This window comes from Phyllostomus discolor, chromosome 6, assembly GCF_004126475.2.
Source record: "Phyllostomus discolor isolate MPI-MPIP mPhyDis1 chromosome 6, mPhyDis1.pri.v3, whole genome shotgun sequence".
NCBI lineage: Eukaryota > Metazoa > Chordata > Mammalia > Chiroptera > Phyllostomidae > Phyllostomus > Phyllostomus discolor.
Genome location: NC_040908.2, coordinates 25,117,908 through 25,123,050, shown reverse-complemented (window position 1 = coordinate 25,123,050; position 5,143 = coordinate 25,117,908). Strand labels below are relative to the sequence as shown.

The window sequence follows — 5,143 nt, the reverse complement described above, 5'->3', positions numbered from 1 at the left end:
ATTTAGAAACACCTGAAATACCCATTCGCAGGTATGTTTCTGCTATGGAATATGATGTAGCACCTAAAAGAATGAGGGATGCACTTGCCACAGAGAGGGCTGCCAGGTAAGAGAGAAAGTGCAGATTGCCACCCACATGCATGGCGTGACACCACGTGATGCCGGTCTGCAGGCACGCAAATGCAAAGACAGAGGTCTGTATGAAATAGGTCACACTAACTGTGTGTGCACTGTTAGTGTGGAAGTGCAATGAGCCAGGGAGGAGATTGGTGAAGGGGATCTTCTACCTTTTCCCCTACCTTGTATGTTGCTTAACACACACTTTTTTTTTAAAAAAATAAAGAAAATAACATACAGAATGCAATCCTGTGGCATTTCACAGTGGTTTGGACACCTGAAGTGAGTAATGTTGTCATTCTGCTATACATTCACTCATTCATTCATTTAATAAAAAAATTTGAGTGTCTACTGTGTGCCTGACACAGAAACTAGAGAAAGACTAGAGAAAGCTCTCTGTAAAACGATTTTAGTGAATGCTCTGGTTAGTAATTGTCTTAGTCAGCTTGGCTGCCATAACAAAATACCATAGACTGGGTGGCTTAAACAACAGGAATTCATTTTCTCACAGTTCTGGAGTCTGGAAATCTGAGATCATGGTTGGGTTCTGGTGAGAGATCTCTTCCTGGCTTGCGATGGCTACCTTCTTGCTGTGTCTCCACACAGGGGGAGGAGGAAGGGAGGGAGGGGAAGGGGAAGGGAGGAACATCTCCAGAGAGTTCTTCCTCTTCTTATAAGGGCACTAATTCCATCATGGGGGTCCCACCCTCATGACCTCATCTAATCCTAACTATCTCCCAAAGGCCCCACTTCGAAATCTCATCACACTGGGGCTTCACCATATAATTTTTGGGGGGACACAAACATTCAGTCCATCATAATACTATGCCCCATAGGGTGCTAAAAATAAAAATTAGAGACATCAAAGTATAACAGATGCAAGATCATATAGCTAGATCGCCACTTGCAGAATGTAAAAAAGGAATTGAACACTGGATACCATCTCATCCACTTTGAGAATATAAAATGGTTGAGGAAATGAAGAGGGAAAATAGATCAGCACAGAGCTTTCTCTGGAGGGAGCTGCTGCAGTGTGTGTGTGTGTGTGTGTGTGTGTGTGTGTTAGTAAAATCGCACACGGCCAGTAGAAAGCTCAACCACCCCATCCCTTCCCACTGCAGCCTCCAGCCTGAAGCACAGTGGGGCTGGGAAGAAGGAAGAAAAGGCATGCTCTTAAATCAAGTTGAATTATTACACAGAAATGGGCATTCCAGTGACAGAGTTCGGGCGGTGTGTGTCACTTCGAGTGACGTAGTGTGTCAACCACCCAAGACTGAACTAAAAAGTCATGGGCCTGCGGGAGGTTTTTGTTCGGCGGTAGAGGAAGACTACCCACATGGAATCAGGTTTAAAGAGATAATGAGAGACAAAAATAAAACTGTGCTTTGATTACATCAGAAGTCATGCGTGGTCAATGTACTGGTTACATATAATTGCTCATCAAGCAAGAGGCAAAACTATGGAGTCAGTGGAAAGGGAGGGTGGTGTGTGGTGCCAGACTGCGCACAGGATACCTGTGGCTTTCCATGTAAATGTGATTCTGAGCGAGCCAGGGGCCTGTCTCCCTGATGTGCCCCCAGCAGATGCCGAAGGTTTACTATGACACACTTTGGAAGGTTTTCCCCTGAAAAATATCCAGTTAAAATGATCTCTTGGCACCTAAAGGATTAGCCTCCATTTATCAAGAAAATGGAGCTGTCTGGTTGGAATTTATTGCTGCAGTATTCTGAGATTCTGCTAAATCATTGTAGTCCCTGGAGATGGACGAAAGCCTTGCTGAAGGCATGCAGAAGGCATCTAGGAGACCTGCTACCCCTGTTAACGGAGGGGAAAACGTCTCCAGGCAGTCACTTCCATTCTTCCCCTTTCAAGATCCAGCTCAAATGTCACCTTTGTGAAGATTTCCTCATCTGGACATCAATACTTCTCTCTCTGGATTCCAGCCAAATGGTCTCTTATGGCATTTGTGCTGCATGGCACATATTTATTTGTTTATCTGCCTCTCCCACAAGATCTGCAGCTTCCTGAAGGTAAGAAATACTGGATTTCATCAGCTTTAAGGTACACATTTCCCTCCACATATTTACAATTCTGAAATTAGGATAGCTTTTCATGGCATGCCATAGTTTAATTGGCAATAGTTTTCTCAGTGGTGCAAACATTTTTTTTTCTAAGTGGTATGTAAAATAATAAATAGTGCATCTCAAAATAGATGGTGACTTAGAGTTAATAAAATGGGGCATATCTAATTTCCCTTTCTAACCTTAAACAATTAGTACCTGGTCTTTTATGCAGTAGGTGCTCCATAAATATATGAAACCAACATGTTGTGGATTTCACCAGCAGGAGTCACCCATCTGAGTGATTCTGGACTTGGAGAGCAAAGCAATAGGTGGCTGACCTCAGGACTGCAAGCGACTTGCAAAATGTTGAAAGTAACATACTTATTAGGGTGACCCCAACTTATGTAATAACTATATCCCCACATTGCATAGTGGCTCAAACTCAGAAGAAATGTATTTCTTACTGACACAAGCTGTCCAGAACAAGTGCCCCCTTTTGGTAGCAGCTGCCCTCAGTGTGATGTTTCAGAGATACAGGCTCGTTCCATGGGGTGGTGCCACATCCCCCCCCCCCCCCCCCAGGGCGTCTCATCATCTTCCCCACCCAGGGACAAAGGTGAAGAGAGTGCAGAAGGCAGGCCCACTTTGAAAGTCTTGGTCTGGAAAAGTTCCTATCACTTCTGCTTATATTTCCACTGGCGAGAATTCATCTTGTACAGCATATAGATAGAGGCAAGACAAGAGCAGAGGCTGGAAATCATAATCCTTAGCTGGGCATCCACTTCCCAGTAACAACCCTATAAGATGGAGTGGGGGCATATGTTTTGGGGAGCAGATAGCTCTCTTTACCACAGGGAGCTGCTGGACTTTCACCTGCATCAGGTAGAGTTGTCTGCTTCTTGTTGCAAGTTTAATTTTAGCTTCTGGCTCCACTGTATAAGCCAACAATTTCTTAGTTGCAAGAGACAGAAACCCAGCTCTGGTTTTGGTAAAAATGGTTAGGAATAGTTGGACCCAGAAGTTCAAATAATGTCAATCATCTTTCTCTCTCTCCCTCTCCTCTCTGCTTTTCACTGTACTGGTCTTAATTCACGAGCAGAAACTCCCCAAACAATGGGAAAGAGAAAGACGCCTTACTGGGTCCTTTCAGCCTATGACCTTAGGAGAAAAGAGAAAGCTCTCACAGATCCCTATCAGTAACCGCCCCACCCAGCCCATCCCCAAAAGAACTGTGTTTGACTCTAAACATGTCACCTGACCATTCTTCAGCCAATGGCTGTGTCCAGAGCAGTAGCTTGTTCTGAGTGGAGAGCTTGACAGACCCATCAGACTCACCTGGAATAAATGGGCGGGGCAGTTCCCAACAGGAAAAGATGAAGAAAAGGCAACAAGTGAAAGTTATCCACTGTTCCCAGCGCCACTCCAGCTTCACCTCCAGCCATTCCCTACCTGCGGCCACCTCAGTTTGCTGCCGTTTCCCCAAATATACCAGACCCCTTCCGGATTCCATGCTGTACCCGCACTTTGAAATGACTTCTCTCAAGCTTCTCCCCTATTTACCCATCAAGACCAACTCACAGCTATCTTTCTGTGACTCCCCACTTTCACCCAAGCCAGCCTGGTTACAGCCACCAAACAAGGTTTGCATTCAGACTGACTAAGCATCGAGGCTGCATTTTGAAGCCCAAACAAAAGTGGGCTCTGTGGTTCTGCCACGCTGGTCACACCTGCATTTGGTTGCTGCCTGGCCTGGGAGCAGCCTGCACCATGTTGTGTCGGCTGAGGGGTAAAATGCCGTCTTGTCCAAAGCAGACGCCAGTGCCAGGGAAATCCTCATCCCCGTCACACAGGGACTGAGTGGGGGAGAGGGCTGCAAGCAGCTGGCTGCCCACAAAGCTCCAATTAGCCCCTAAATTATCTCCTGCATCACGTGTGCAAGGATTTCTAACCAAAATTTGCTGGAAAATGGATTCTCAATGCTTCTGTCTATTTACCTAATACTTAACCCAAGGATAACAACACACATACAAATTTAAAATAAAACACATGTTGGTTTTTTTTTAAATAAAAATTTGAAACAGATGGTCTCTTTTAAGACAAATATTTATTCCCCTGACATTTTTTTCACTTACATGTTTATATTTTTAAATATAGGCTTTATGCAGAGACCTTAGAGATGTCACGATAATAAAATCCATGTTGTTCATAATTGTCTATTTCCTAGAAATGCAGGCCTGGAAGCGACCTCAAGAAGCTATCTCTGGCATCCCCCTCCTCCAGGCAGGCCAACGGGCGACCAGCTGAGACCAACTGGTGTTTATTCTGTTTATCTTGGAGGTTTTGGAGGAAGAAGGCTGTAAACTCTTTCTTACTGTGCTCGAGGACTCTCCACTGAGCTCTGAATCCTTTGGCTGGGTGGAGAGGTCTTAGATGGGGCTGAGTCCAGAGCACAGCTGTTTGAGGTGCTTTCTTCCCTGTAGCTCCCTTGTTAAACTCTTGTCAGTCTCACCCCGTATTTGCAGTGCAGCTACTCTCTGTCACCATATGCTTAACTCGGGTTGCACTGTCATCTGCACAGGTCCCTTTGTGCACACCTCTGATAGGACCAGCTCTCATCATGACCAGGGGTATTCATTTTTCTTCCCCTGAGGTAGGTGTGTCCTAAGGGAGAATCAATAGAGGTGTGAGAGGTTGGGCGGAACAAGATAGATGCTTCTCAGAAATCGCTGATAAGAGGAGCCAGGCCTGAAGTATGTGAATTGAGGATCTTGCCTTTGTGAGAGGTAAATTGATTTCTCTGTATTCTTGTATTAGTTAGCTTTTGCTGTGTAACAAACCACTTCGAAAACATACTGACTTATATTATCAATGTATTTTATTTTCTCATTATTCTGTGGGTAGGGTGGGCAGATGAGCTGGTCTGGACTGGTTTGTCTAAGGATCAGTGGCCTAGGATGGCCTCA

The 5,143-nt window shown here is 45.0% G+C and overlaps 1 long non-coding RNA gene across 2 annotated transcripts; it reads left to right on the top strand.

Annotated features, from left to right (window-relative positions):
- The first annotated feature begins 1,652 nt into the window (after nt 1-1,652).
- On the top strand, nt 1,653-4,876 carry LOC118501067. Of its 2 annotated transcripts, none has more exons than XR_004903640.1 (2): nt 1,653-2,147; nt 4,831-4,876. It is a non-coding gene; the product is annotated as an uncharacterized LOC118501067 (long non-coding RNA). The 2 variants fall into 2 exon arrangements; XR_004903639.1 differs by having other exon boundaries at nt 4,405-4,875.
- Nucleotides 4,877-5,143: the final 267 nt, after the last annotated feature.